The sequence below is a fragment of the Apteryx rowi genome, unplaced genomic scaffold (assembly GCF_003343035.1).
Source record: "Apteryx rowi isolate R43461 unplaced genomic scaffold, aptRow1 scaffold_147, whole genome shotgun sequence".
NCBI lineage: Eukaryota > Metazoa > Chordata > Aves > Apterygiformes > Apterygidae > Apteryx > Apteryx rowi.
Window position 1 is genome coordinate 370,746 of NW_020447719.1, and position 15,431 is coordinate 386,176.

General features: G+C 40.2%; 1 long non-coding RNA gene across 11 annotated transcripts in view; it reads left to right on the top strand.

The window, feature by feature from the left end:
- The first annotated feature begins 703 nt into the window (after positions 1-703).
- LOC112962363 overlaps positions 704-15,431 on the top strand; it is a 107,710-nt gene continuing 92,982 nt past the window's right edge. For 9 of the 11 annotated variants that reach the window (XR_003252265.1, XR_003252275.1, XR_003252266.1 and 6 more), the window contains exon 1: positions 704-1,477. This is a non-coding gene — a long non-coding RNA (uncharacterized LOC112962363). The remainder of the gene's footprint in view (positions 1,478-15,431) is intronic. The other 2 variants (XR_003252269.1, XR_003252267.1) reach the window with 2 other exon arrangements.

A 15,431-nucleotide genomic window follows, 5' to 3' on the forward strand; every position in this document is an offset into this window, starting at 1 on the left:
CCTCTCCTCGAAATGCACTGTCCTTCCTGTGCATGTTCTTCCTTGGTGTTATGTAAGAATGAAAACCAACCAACCCCCCCCCCCCCAATAGTAATTAACTTTCTTGTCAAATATTCTTATTTGTTGATGTTTGTTTATTGTTAAATACTGGCAGCTGAGCAGCCATTGTTCATGATAGTGTGGGTAAATCCACCCAGAACAATGGGCGGCTGTGTGGGCACACATTTTCTCTTGTATTTTCTTTAGCACTGGCAACATAAAACAAAATAGAGCCATTTCAGTCACAAACCCTGAGCAAGGAATTAAAAATTTAACAACAAAATCCTTCAGACTCATGGAAGAAAAAGCAGCTGAACTCATTCTTATAATAAAATGAAAATCTTTTAAGCTTCTGGTTATTGCAGACAGAAGTAGGAGAAGTAGGTCTGCTAAATGTCACAAATGGCTGCCATCAAACAAGTCTGATTCAAAGACAACCAAAGGCATGGTTAAAGTGAGGGGCGATCCAGCCATGCTCTTTTGGGATCAGCAGAAGAAGCAGTTAACTGAACACCTTCAAGGCTGTGAGACAGCTGAGGGTTTGCTGGGACCAAATGATCAAATGAGTTAGATTTCCTGTGGGTTTATAATCCCAGTCCATATTGCACAGCCAGGATTTTGATGTATTACAAATGGGCGTTTGCCTGTGGACATGTGTAAGCTTTCTTCCTGGACTGTGGAAGAAAGGATTATCTTCCAACTTAAGCTACCACTTTTTTTCTTCCCCTGAAAATGTACACCTATGTCCTATCAGAGGAATGGCTGGTGTTTAGATGAACACTAACAACAGACAACGCTGCAGCAGAAGATACCTTACAGACATCAAAGCCTGCATGGTAATACATACTATATAAATATATATATATATAGTTATAGTTATTGTTGTTTTATTTTAATTTTTCATTGCTGTAGAAGCATTTTCATCAATCCTCCAAATAATGCCTTGAGGACAGACTTTGCAGTGACTCAAATCAGTGAACCTGGAACGGCAGCATTGTGTGTCCATCAGGTACATTAAACAAGCCCATTTTTATAACTTGGGGTTAGCAGTGGTCATGAATATCTAAAAAGGGCCTTAATCATCCACAGAAAATTAAGCAGCTAGTTCATCCATTTATCATCGTGCATGAAGCCGCAGAACTTCTGTTCTTTTGTGCCGGGTCTAATGGCATCACAGGCCAGAAGCACTGCCTTTCAGAAGATGGTACTTGGTTAGCTTCAGTCCATTACCATTTCGTAACGCTCATATGAACTGTTTGATGATGGTGGAATTAGCTGAACCACTTCTCACTAATCAATATTGCCATCCCAAGATACTTTCTGATTACTGGATGCTTGTCTAATGGTCATGTCATCTACCGTACTAAAGACCTCCACAGCCACAGTGGCACGGCCACCTTCAAAGGACTTGAGCAGTCTATAACCACCTGGCATTGTGGTAAGTGGTAAAGCTGACGTTAACTTAATGTTTTCAACAAGTTCAAAGATAAAAGTATGCAGTGCCTTAAAGGAAATGCTGTAATTGCGAGTGGTCCCCAAAGTCTGAGTTTCAGTTCTGTGCTTTCCAGCCTCTTTCAGTTTGTGGATTTAAAAATTTTTACCAATGGAGATGTAGAGCCCTTTGAAAATATTGCGTATATAGCTAATTACATAGGGTTGTGCAATGTGCTCTTTTTAAAAACACTGTTGTGCAGGCACCTTAGAAATAGTCCTCAGGACCTTGGTTGCCTGCAACCTACAAGTTGAAAACAGCTGATTTAAAGCATAAATTAGAGTGTTCACTGAGCCATCACGGCAGGGACTGCATTATCTGCTAATGATGGATAGAGAGCAAGACTGCAGTAATGGTAGCATCTTTAATACATACTTGATTAACTATGCTCTTCGATCATCATTCTGCAAGGTCAAATGTTTGCTGTGAAAGAGCTTGCCATCTCTCGGCTGTGTGTGGGGGGTTTGTGTGTGTGTGTGCGTATATTCATGCTGCCATGCAGTGATTGCTTCACAAGGAAAACTGTGTCTCTACGGAGCTGCCAGAGGAGAGATTTTCTTTAAGTGATGATTTTGTGAGCTGTTAAAGTGCAAGGACCAGTCCTGTGATTGTGTATGATTTATGTGGGTGGGTAAGTTTTATCCAGCATATGGATTCATTCCAACCTGTAAGAAGCTACAGCACTGTAGAAAATTTTCATTACTTAGATGTATCGATGTGTGAAACTGTTGTTTGCAATTTGAAAACCAGCCCAAGAGCAGGATAAAATCTCTCTAGCTTCACAAGGAACCCCATTCTTCATGATGTAACTGTAAAAACAATCTGCACAGAGAGCAAAATCGTAAATGTTTTTTGATTTTCCCCAGGAAAAAATATACTTGCCCTTTTTTCAGCTTTTAACAGGCAAACAGCTGTTAACCATTTGTGGACATTTACCACTTGCCTGCAAAAAAAAATTTAAAGTGAAAATTAAGTATTTCCCTCTTTTGGTGAACTCATAAAACAGTTTTTAAATGTTGTATACATATTCACACAGATCTTTCTGAATGTTCTCCTCTTGTTCATTTTCTGAACAGCTTTTTTTTTTGTTTAAAAGCCTGTGAAATATTGAGGTATTCATATTTTTTGCTCAACACAAGGTGGCAGTAAGACATTGGCCAGTGACATACAACTGCTTGGGCTGCTTGATGTTTTCCCTCCTGTTTACTTATCCTTCAGACAACAAAAGCCCTCCTGATGAAGGAGCATTGAAATCAAAAGAGTTTGTAATAAGAACAGTTTAGAGAGATGCACAGACAAAAAAAAATTCTGGTTAAGATCCCAAACAATTTGTTACACTATAGTAAGCCATGTGGTATAATACTGTAGATAGTATCACAAAATGCTTTATTTCTTTTTTTTTTCTTTCCTGCTTTTATTGTTTCCTTTGGATTTTCACATTAAATAAGGCTGCTCAGGGCAATTCTCAGGTGGAAATTTATTGGGTTTTAAACTTTCATTTTAATACTGCAAGATTCCCAATATTTGTTGAGATTCTGCATTTTGGAAAGGACAGAGCTTTCTGCCTCAGTTCTTTGTTGTCTAGAAAACACTTCAGTGTCACTGCACTGAGTAGTAACTACAGTGATAAACTCCTTTTGAAATGCAAGGAGAGGGAGGAATGAAGAGAGATACAACAGAGAATTTCACTGGCAATGTTAAGACAAGCTTTTTTCTTGTTCTGTTGTCTCTTGGTGAAGATATAGATCATATAATAGCAATCTTGAGTGTATACTAGTAACTTCCAAATGTATCTGCTGTTTATTATTATTATTATTATTATTATTACTATTATAGCAGTTCCAAAGCAAAATCAAAGCATTGCTGGGCTGCCAAACGTGGTAATAAGATTAAAATTCCTCCTTGTGGGACAGTTTGATCAGTGCTCGATCCTCAAATTCTTTCTGTGGTATTTTAGAGTAGTAATACCATGACCTGAGAATACCAAGAAGCATTTGTACATCACGTTTTTGGCTGGCTGTTCACCTGAAGCATAATTTCAACAGAATGACCCTAACCTCTCTATACAGTCACATGCTTGTTGAGTACCAGACAAAAATAATAGATGTTTCAGACAAGCTAATTTAACAGAAACTCTGCCTCCTTGATTCAGAAGTTACACACATGCGGTTTATTTTCCAAGAATTGATTGGCAGAGATCATGTTATTTTGTTTTCCATCAGAATGATGGAATTATAGCTTCTGAATGATGGAACTTATAGCCTCTACAATCCAATGCCACTACTGATACTGTGAACTCCTATGTGTGTGAATCATACACAGAACTTGGAATAAGCATCCCTTAGTATCTTTTAAAAGATACAGTAGTTTTCTATTGTTAAAAGTGTAGTAGACAACAATGAAGATCTACTTCTTTCTCTTTCTTCCCTTTCTTTAACTTTTCTCCTGAATACTTGCTGCATGGAGATGAATTATGGGCTTTGGCACTATACAAAATAAATGGCACAGTTTTCATAAGAGTAAATTCCCAGCTATATGACCTCAATTTCATACTACAGGATTTTGTCATGAAGAACAGACTTTGAGAGCATCTTTAAACTGGGATTAGCACTATTCTCAAAATGTAATTCATGTATAAATGTAGAGTTTGGAGTAAGAAAATGACATACTGTAGAACTCATCAGCTTGACTGACTATGCATGATACCCTAAGATAATAATACAATTATGGATCAGAAAGACTCTTCTGGGAATGCTACTAGGATTTAGGTATTGTCCAAAACCTCTTTACCAAATGTTTTGTGCCAGTTTCATGATTCTGAGCACATCATAGAAAAGGGCTTAAGCATTGTTATTAGAACATGAGGTGTCGAACTAACAAGTTAGATGACATCTTTTTCTAGAAATAAAGATAATAAATGCTATGTTACTTTGCCAATAGGTAATATTTATTAAGAGAGAACCATGGCTTCTGCTTGCTATATTCCTGCAGTTGTATTGGATGGAAATCTTCAACAAATCTGAGACCACTCAAAATTTGCATAAATAGTTGTAAAATGGAAACTCTTCTATAAAGGAATCTTTCTTGAAAAACTCCAACAATTTGTGAGGTCTCCCTTTTTAGGAGAGTTTTAACATCTAATAGTCCTGTGGAGTTTTACATTATCTTTACTTTAATCACATGCTACAGACCATGCAATCAATTAAAGCTGGTAAACCTGAAACAACATTATGTTTTTGTCACCCTCGTATTACTCTTGGAATGGCTGAAACACTAGTGAAGAGATTTATTCCACTGGCTGCCCAAGAGAAAGGCATGGAAAAAAACAGCCACATGCTCCAAGAAAGAAATCTGAGGTCAAACAGTTTTCATGGGAGACAAACTACATGGTTGGGATTATTCTGGCCAACTGTGGGTTACAAAATCTCTCTTAAGAGTTTATTATGGCCAACTGCTGTATTAGCTTTCCGCTTTTACATCTGTTTGTGGGTGTGGATAGCACTCAGAAGTATTCCTTTTTTTTTTTTTTGACTTTTTTTTACAAGAAAACACAGATGAAATGACGGGTTAGGTTCTATCTGAATGGACATGCCATGATGCTTGCAGGTGTGCTTACTGCTTTCACATGCACATCGTGCAGTTTATTGTTCTTCAAATCTCTCCACACAGTGGATAATTCTCTTGCATGAACAGTGTTTTGAATACAGATGAGAAACGACATAATCTGCACTAAGAAGTAGGTGAACCTCAGGGTTAAAGACACTTTGAGGAATTTTAGAGCAAGTTAAGCTGTCTACATAAAAAGGCCAGTGTATCAGTTCTGAAGCATTTCTTGCATTCTGCTTCCTAATTCATTCACTCATTTCCCTTTTTATGCAAACTCATGATTTTCTAGCTCTTTTTCCATTCCTACTAAAGCAGGTGCACCAACCATTTGTTACAACTGAGTTCAGACTAGAGGATCTGTCATTCAGAGTTGCTGTGCAGTTTAAGGCAAACCAGTTTGAAAAGATTTCCGTTTTAAAAAATAGCAATTTCTGGGTCAATACAAAAAGTGTACCTCTTTGTTTTTGAGCATTCAGCTCAGTAACTTATGTAATAAGTCCATATCTCAGTGTGGCGTGAAGTCTGGACCAGTGTGATACCTTTCACATTTACAGTGACATTCACCTCTTGTCCACAGAGGCAGGACAAAGAAGTGCATACATTGGTAGAGACTAGTAGGAGTGATTAAAAGTGAATTAAGAATCTTGTAGAAGGCTGCACATGTGTGAGCTGCTTCTTTGGGCATGGAAGAGATATAACTCAAACACTAGGAAGTCTTCTGGTGGTAGGACATACAGTGGCCTGTCAATATGATTGCAGAGGTCACTGGCCAACTAAAGCTGAATAGTGGGATGGCTGCACTTTCTGGTAGATAGTCACTACTCTGTTTTATAATAGTGGAAAACTAAAGGAACCCACGTGATATGGACCCAAGTATTATTCACAAGTTCTCCACGCATTGCAATTTTAATTATTTTTTAAATAGAAATTAGAGAGATGGTAATGAGGTTTTTCTCTTACTCTGTGTCATTAAGCCAAAAAAAACCCAAACAAGAAGAGAAAGACACAGGCTTTGGAGCAGTACAGATCCTGGTATTTGTTATCCCAGGATAACAAAAGGGACTGTGCAAGTGAGTTGTAAAAATTTAGCATAATATAAATTGTGTGCTCTTTTTAAATCATCAGTAGTTGATAAGCTCACTTCCCATCTTTGAGGTCTGGACTCCTCATTTTCACTGTGGATGTTTTTACTATGTTGCTTGAGAGCAGATAGATATAAAACATATACTCCTTTTTGATGTCAGAGCATTAAAAATCTTAGACTGGCCCTGAGTGAAAATGGTACCTTTTCAGTGATAGTCATCTGGGTTCTGGCCACAAAGTAAGAGAATCAGATTCCTGTTCCTTTGTTTTTAAGAACAAACTATTTTAAAAAGACCTGATAAGAAAATATTTCAGATCATATGTCTTATTCTAGGAAACATGTATTTTTTATTCCTAACTGCATAAACATGCTCACACAAGTGTTTTTGTAGCACGACCTAGCTATTACCCTTCCCAGGAAAGACATCCTGGGGCTCAGGACAGCACTCAGCCACCGTGAACACTGGGATGAGGGGAGGGAAAAACAGGGAAGGGGAATCAATTATCATCTCCCACCTGATTCAGTGAAGCTGGGTTACTGGGTTCCTAAGACTGAGATTTCTCACAGAGGAAAAGGAGAGAAAAGAGAAAATGTGTGGATGACTCTAGACCAGCTTTCCCAGATGCCATGAGAATTTCTGGGTTTTGGTCCAGATTGTAGGCATGCTTCTGCCTTCAATGTATCTGTTCTGAAAAGCATGAGAGGAAGAGAGTGTCGCTGTGCTCTGAGGAAAGAGTTTTGGTATGTCTGTTTGCCTGAAGTCAAGAAACTGAAACTTTGCATTTCATTTCATCTAATGATCAAGACCGTAGGGTTTGCTTGACACTGAGGGCAGAAGAAATTAGGGGTTTGGTTTGGGACGCAGGATAAAGAGACTGTATTTTTTCAACTTTTCTTTTCTTTGACTCTTTGGCAGAGAATCATGTGTATGGGAAGAAAAGCTCATTTGCGGCAGGGAAAGGAAATTGATCCTAGATTTGGCTGAGGTTCCCATTAAAATTTTATATGGAGCTCAAACAGGATGCCCAAATCTGGGGCTATTCTACACAACAAAACAGTCTATGTTCTAGTTTATTAAGCAGCTTATTACATGTTCAGGTAACCTTTTTCCATATTTGGTTGTTTCTCCAGAAATTAATGACTTCCATTAATTTGTCTTCTGTCTATGTGTCAGTGGCTATTCAATTTCCCAGTTGTATTTTTCTCGTAAGTGTAGATCATGAAGTTTGTTCTTTTGTATCACACTATTGTTGCAGAGTTTCTGTTGGCTTTGCATGAAGGTCAAGCCACAATTTGAAACTCTTAGTTCTAAATAATCCAAGAAAAGAGGGAGAAAGAGCTAATGCCTCCCATAAAAATTCACCCTCTTAACATGTTGAATTTTCCAGGTACATGTGGATGCTACAGACATCTTAGAGAACAAAACAGGCATGGAGTCCTTGCCTCCCAGGGCAGTGGTGCCCCAGAATGCTAACTTTAATTTTGGCTCATTAGCAACAATAAAAATCATTAAAAAGCTAGTCAAAGCAGAAGCTTTAAGCTTGCTAAAACTTCAAAGATTTTGATGCTATTGAGACTTCAGTAGTGGTAGCACACAGAATTTTGCAGTTGTTATTGGCACTAGGGAGACCACAGAAACACCATGTGAATCCTTGTGATTACTCTAGATGGGTCACTGCAACAAAACTAGTCTATAGCAGGCTTCACTGAGATCTGTGAATGTGCAGTTTTGTTGTCAGTGCTCTGAGTAGTTTGAAGCTCTGGTTCAAAAGTTCACTTTTTTCTTGGCTGGGAGGAATGTTAAAAGCCTTCCCTGGGGAAATGATATTACTAGGCCATGAGCTAAAAATACAGATTTATCATGTTTGATAGGTTAAAAACAAACAGAGAAAATATATCTGTGCCAGATTTAAAGCGCAAGTCTCAAAATTATAAGGGATGTGAGTTCAGAGGGACCCCAGTACTCACTATTTCCATTCACTACACAGAAAGTGGGCCTGCTGGATCACGGATCTGTAATGCCCCCATACATTACATGGGGGACCTGAACAGTGAATGGTGGTTCCAGATGTGGTAGCGCCTAGTGTCTACATCTGTATTGACAGAACATGCACAGGGATTTTGGTTTGGCTCCCGGGATGTCAGGCAACCCGGCCAGCCTTCTGGCGCTGCCACTGCTCGAACAGGCTGCTGGCCACCTGCAAGTCCCAGGCAAATGGTCACTTTACTCTTTTTTCTTCTGGACAGATGCCAGACAGGAAGAGAGGATATGTTAAGACCATGTCCAGGTTACTGGACAAGCCCATGTTACTTCTCTGAATCAGGTGTCATCCATCTCTCATTGCTGGATTTACAAAATGGAAGTTCTGCTTGTAGGATACTTCACCAGCGTATTACTAATATATTTTTTTTTTCTTTTGTGGAGAAACTCAAATATTCTTGAAACCAGCAGAACCCCCTACAGATCTCATTTCCTGCTGATAAGCTTGCCTCATCAATGTAGGCTCACAGGAGGACATACTGTGGGACAGCTGTGTAAATGGATGATAACTGTGACGGAGCTGCCTTGCTCTCTCCAAAATACGATTGCCTGGTATCAATACCAAAGCTATTGTCCCCAGACATGCTTCTGTTATGCTAGATGATGTACAAATGCAGCAGGAAAGGGTGATCCCTTCTGCAGTGAGAACTTCAAGCCTCCACGAGTGAGAGTATCTTTTCCTTCCTGCAACGACAGTGTCAAGGGTCAGCTCAAGCTCTTTGCATATGAAGTGCTGCTGAGAACCCCATGAAAGAGGGTTTTTTAAAATGCTGTCTCTTATATGAGGCACTTCACAATATCAGCTCAAGTGTCTCTTGTTTTCTGATAAGACTAGTGAGCAATATACAATACTGAAGAAAGTGGAAGCAGTACATTCTTGATTCAGGCTTTCATGTTAAAATGGAAATAAAATTGTCTATCTCACTGCTGCATAAATGCATTAAACCACAATGATAACACTGTAGAGCTAAGTAGGAAAGCACTTTATGATGGTTTTATTAATGGAATATAGTACAGGTAGATCAGCTAGATTTATGAATAGTTTTATGAAAACATGTCAAATTTCTTATCTTCCTTGGAAAATTGTGTGAGAATTTTAACAGTGTTTAGAAAATATTTTATGTAATCTGTTCAAGTTAAGTATTAACAGGGTGATCAGTAGAAAAGCTGAGTGTTGTGGTGTATTGTAGTGATTTTGGATTCATGGCCCTGAGGTAAAAGATGTCTTTTGAATGAAGAGATGATGAATGAGTCTTACATAATGATAAAGGAATGATGCCTGAACAGGGCCTGGTAAGTGAACATTTTTTGTGGGATTGTGGTGAAGGTACAAGAAGGAAACTATGAGAAAGGTGATAAGACCTGACTTCTGGTAAAATACAGACCAGAGAATTTAATCCAGCAGTTCCTGATTTTTTGCATTGCTTTTGGTTAAGACAAGCTTTCTTATTAGGAAGACATCAAACTTAAATTAGGCATCCCTCAGGATGTAGAATATTCCTCAGGAACTTCTTCAGTAGTCAAAGACTTTCATAATTTTAGATTTTGAAACATAAATGTAATCTGGCTGGCTGGCTGGAATTTGTCTGATCATGTGAATGCCTGTAATGAGAAACCTATGTTTGAGCTAGGCATTTAGTGTGCCTTTACAGCAATGTTGAGAAAAAGACATTTCTAGGCATTCATTTCATCTTATCCTAAAATAGATGTATGAAATAAGGAGATGGATCATGCTCTAAAGTTGCCTGTTTCTCTCTAGTGACTATAAGGGGAGGGATTTGCTCAGGTTTAGACACCTTGTAGTTAACTGTGTACTTCATTAGCACCCACTGGTAAAACTGCATGGTCTTGTTGATATGGGACAAGCAATCTTTGTTTCAGGAAATGAAAGGCAACCTCTCAATCCCATGCCAAGAGCTGAGAGCAACTGTATAATGGCAGCAAGCCTGAACTCAGGATCCCCACGCTGGTACAGAATTAGCTAGCTGGCATCCTCTAGAAGTTGGCCGTACCAGACCCCTGTAGATCTGCAGCACAGCATTTTGGTGTCAGCACATCTACTCCTGTCATTGTTGTTGTGAAGACTGACATTATCTGTCTGCTATCCAAAATGTCCAGGACAATATCACAATGTTCAGGAGGCACCTGGCTGTGTCAGGGTAGCAGACAGGACACATTCCCATCTCGTGTCCTTGAGAGCTCCCCTAAGGTACTCCAGGGCCTCAGCAAGTCCTACACATGCTCGTGAACACCAGGCTTCATTTCAGAAAGTGTTTCAGCCATCCTTTTCAGAAGGTAGATGGAACAAACCTGTCCCCTGTCATGTCACTGGCCTTTATGGTGTGATGACAGGTACTTTTCCGTGCCTCTCCTCTGCTGATTTGTTATCTGTGTCTTTCATTAACAATCACAGCTTCAACATGCATTGTGGAAGAGAGATTATCCTCAGGTTGGAGGCTCTAAGGCAACTGCACATGTGCATATAAGAGTGCCTCTGGCAGACGTTATAGCTTTAGCGGCTGTACCTGTGCCTCACCTTGATATTCTCAGCTCTTCTCTCACCTCTCCATTTTCTAATTTTCCCCTCTCTTTCAGTTTCTTTTTCTCCTCCTCAAATCCTCCTCTTCCTCTCTTGAGACAGAGTCTCTTCCCCTCCATGCCATTACAGTCATTAGCAGAGACTGAGCTGGTGACAGAATTCCCTGACTTACTACATTATAAAGAGCTCTTTACATGAAAACAAGCAAACAGCCCCAAACTCCTTTTATCCTGGCTTCCTCTCAGCAGTGGAGGGAAGAATTGTGTTTTGCTGCTGTGATTCCTTTCTTACCTCCTGTAAAATGCTACTAGCCTCTTATGCTGATATGCACAGATACCTCTCTCCCAGGCACTTTTCGGGGAAGGTAATACTATAGGAGAGTGTAGGGGAAAGACAGCGGGAGGGACAAGACTGACAGTTATGAAAGCAGCAGATCAGGGGCATGAGAACAACCACATACTGTAAAAATGCAGGAGTATGTCATTTTTGCCAAGTATGGCTTGAAAATGTGTGAGGACATCTGTGCCAGGAATATCCAGGCTTTAGGAAGCCCTTGATAGCCCTGTAAGAACCAAATGCTCCTGAGGTTTCTGTGCCCTGTCTTCAGCCACCCTTCAGTGTGGTGGGTATGGTGCAATGGGGACGCCTGCAAACACACCCCACAGACTGATCCTTGTGGGAACTGTGGGGATGCTGTGATGGGAGGAATGAGCAGCAGCCGCTCTCTAGCTTTTGCCTCCGGACACCGAATCTTGCTCCGCCACTGCAGGAGTAAACAACTGTCTGTAAGAAATCTCTTCTCTGTGCAGTTACCTATGTATCATGTTGAAATACCCTCTGACATTTTCTTTTAAAAAGCTCAATCCATTTTGCTTATCAGTCTTTCTGTTAAGACAGATTTTTCTAGAGATCAAGTTATTTTGCAGTCCTCTTCTGAACTCAACATATTAACAGTATCTAAAGGACAGTGCAGTTAGGGATACATTTGGTTCAGATTTTCTGTTTGTGATTTGGGTGGGTGAATCCTTTCAACACTAGAAGTTGTTATAACCTAACTAATATCAGCTGGAATATGCCTCTGTTTGTTCATTCTGCCATAACAGACTTGGTGCGTATTTGCGAGAGCTGCTTAGCACTCAAAGGATGAAATTAAACTAAATGTTTCTGAGGTCAGAATCTGAAGAGAATCTTATAATAACAGCATGTGAGGGATGTATTCACATATAATGTAACAATAGCACTTTTTACTAAACAACTTTCTTCTGTTAAAAAGCTTTGTGCTCAACCATGATATGATTGAAGGAATTAACTACAATCTCAGATTTTGTGGTTGCATTTTCTTTAGGCAGCCTAAGTCACAGCAGTGACAGCATCAAACAGATAGAAGATTGATTCAGACCCTCTGAATCTTCAGATTTAATAAAGAAGATACATTAAACGCAATATAGCCTTCATGGAGCTTCTTCTCCATGTCAGGCCAGCAACCATCTACCTTCCCCACCTCTCTAGTTTGGATGGGAATTCTGTTCAAGTCCAGTCTGCAGTAACTGCAGATCTGGTGATGGCCCTGTTGAGGGTGAAGTTTCAGGAGGGGGCTGAGGGAATCTCAGCGCTCAGGAAGATGGCAGTCCTGCTTCCACAGTCCTTGCTCCTGGCCCCTGCAAATTAGCCTTGCTGCCTGTCAGACCCCAGCAGTCTGGTCAGGAGACTGATATAGCTGGGGGAGGAAGGGGAGTGAAGGAGAGAAAGCAAAAAAACCCTGAAAAAGCAGAAAGAATAGTTTTCTTATGGGTTACTGAGCTGGACTGGCTCCTTGAGACAGTGCCAGGTGCCAGAGCAGGTGGAGAGGAAGTAGAAGCCCTACCAGAAGTAGAGGTTTGGGAAGAAGAACCACTCCCTGGACAGCAGCAAGCTGTTAGTTTGGCCCATCTTCTCTTCCATTTTTTCCTTTCTCTTTGATCATCTGTAAGGCTGCTTTCCTCCATTTTGTACCAGATTCTCCGACACCTTCTTGGTTTGCCTTCTGCCCCCTTGCCCCACTTCCAGTCACATTCCCTTCCCTTCTCCTCCCTCCCTTCCACTTCCCTTGGCCCATACATGCTGGCCCCAAATCCTGCTGCCTGCAGCTAAGGGCAGTCTAGCTACAGCTGCAGAGGAAAGTATGGCAAATGGCAGGTGTTTCTGGTGGGGCAACTATTCCTCCAATAATGTGGTTATTTCTTTGTGCTGTGGCTCACCCTCTGCCTGGGTAATCCCTCCTTGCTTTAGCTGCACTGCACTGCTGTTATTCTCTTAGTTACTTCAGACTTCTGCCTGCTCATGTCTCTGGGTTTCAGTATTCATGATGGTGGGAGACTCAGCATCCAGACTCCTGGCGTGACGTGCCATTGTCCCTGCTGCAGGATAATTAGTGGTGTGCCCTGTCCTCTCCCCAGCACAACCCCTACACTCGTCATCAAGGGTGTGACTACTGTGACTTCTGCTGGCGCACTGCTGGCTCAGCTGGTTCAACACAAAGTTTGCAGTGATCTGGTAATCAAGTCACGGGGGCCAAAATGCCAAGGCAGAAGGCATCCTAAGCTATTGGTGAGGGTCGAAATAAATAAGCAGTAATGACTTCAGTTATGGTATCCTACATTAATTTCACAAAAAGGGTCAGCCAATACATCAACAAACAAATAGAAACTAAATTTGAGATGACACTGTCCTTTTAAATTTATGTATTGATACCTCTTTTACTTGTGCATCTCATATACATGTGTGTTTTTATTTGGTGTCATGCTGCCAAATCCTTTTCTTTGTAGAATGCCTGCTGAAATGCAGTGATCTTTTGGGAAGATCAAGAGCTGTTCAGTGGCCACAAAAATACACCATAGGAAGTGCAGCACAGGTACCCAGTTGTCAGTAGTCCTGACTTTCTCACTTACTGCTCTGTGCCCTTCAATAAGCTACCTAGCCTCTCTTCATCACAGTTCATCATAATAAACTGAGATAATAGCCCTTATCCTCTGGCTAAGTAGTTTGACGATTTAAAGATGAAAAATATATATAAATGAGACCATATTGCTTTTACTAGCAAGGATTACAAAGCATTCTGCACATTACAGAACAGTCAGCACTAAAAGCTTCAAATTTATAATGGCTCCATTTAAAAGCTTGAAGATATAATACTTGCAGAATGCATGACCTATCACTGCAGTCACTGACATTTGGGGAAGTTCTTCCTTCCTTTAATATATAGTTTGGAACTTTGCTTTCTCCAGCTGGAAAAATCTCCTAATTAGAGAGTTTGTTTTTCCTTTAGCAGTCCCCACAGCATTTCAAAATCAGGGACCAAATATTCAGACTAGGTTCAAGATGCAAGAACATGTCAGAAGCAGAGGAGGTTATGGCACAGTGCCACCCGTAAGAGAACAGTACATCAGCAAGGAAAACAAGCAGAAAGCATGCCAACTTAGGAGAATTTCCTTGCTAAGTCTTCAGTTGAGGGACCATACATTAGAAAGTGTCTTGGCAACCACTCCAAGACTTCGCACGTGCCTCTTCAAAGAGCCTCCAAAAGTTCTCTCTTACCTAATAATTCAAAACAAATATTTTTCATAGTAAAAAGATGACATGTATAGCTAGCACTCCTTCCCTACCTGCTAAATGGAAAGATTCCTGTGCTTGTTGGATCGGTGCTCTTAGTCCAACACTAGGAAAAAAGTTGCACAATTTCTTTCAGTTTATGAAACACATCTGTTCAAAAGCCAGTTCCAGTTGTTTGAGACTGTCCCTTCCTACTTTTTCTGTATTAAAAATGTGTGAGTTAGGAAAAACATTGGGTACAAAAGGTTACCTTTCTGTGACCTATATATTTTTCTTAGTGTCCATATGTCTACTTTAATCTGATAAAGATTGCAAAGTTTTAGTAACAACTTCCTAACAAAAGAACTATTTACATGGGTGTGTACCAAAGTGATTATTGTTTTATTTGCCATTGAGGCCATGCTGTTCTCTGTAAAAAAATCTAAACAAGGGGCAAAAACACCACCACACAAGGAGGTGAAAAGGCACTCATTGCAAATAGAACATCTTAAATAAATAGCTTGTTTTCAGCTCACAGACTGTCTTGTTGTCCTGTGACAACTACCTGCAAATAATAAATTATTATGACATTGCAGAAGTCTTACCACAGGCAAAAAGCAATATATCTTCAATGTTTTATTTTCTATTATTATTATTAATGAGATCTCTAACTTAATGTTGTATTAGAGGCAGAAGAATGAAACCTCTCAGAATAAGGCTGGTGAGTAGATGATATGTCCAGCTTTCTAGCATAGCAAGGAACTGTTTCAATGCACTTTGCCAGGTGTTAATCTCTTTATGAATCTGACCTCCTTCTAAACTTGCTGTAGACCTACTTATGGCTCTGTGAAAGCATAACTCTCACTGCCCAATTAGTCATGCTATTTCTTGGAGTTCTTCTGCAAATCAGGCTGCGGCATTGCCTGACAGTGCCCCGTGTGCCCGGATACTCTTCACGGGGAGCTGTTGGCATTTGTGAGCACTTTGACTTGTGCTGCCACCTGTGCCGTTCAACTAGCTCCGTTCTGCCAGGTCGTATGCTTCATTCCTGCTCCTATCTCTG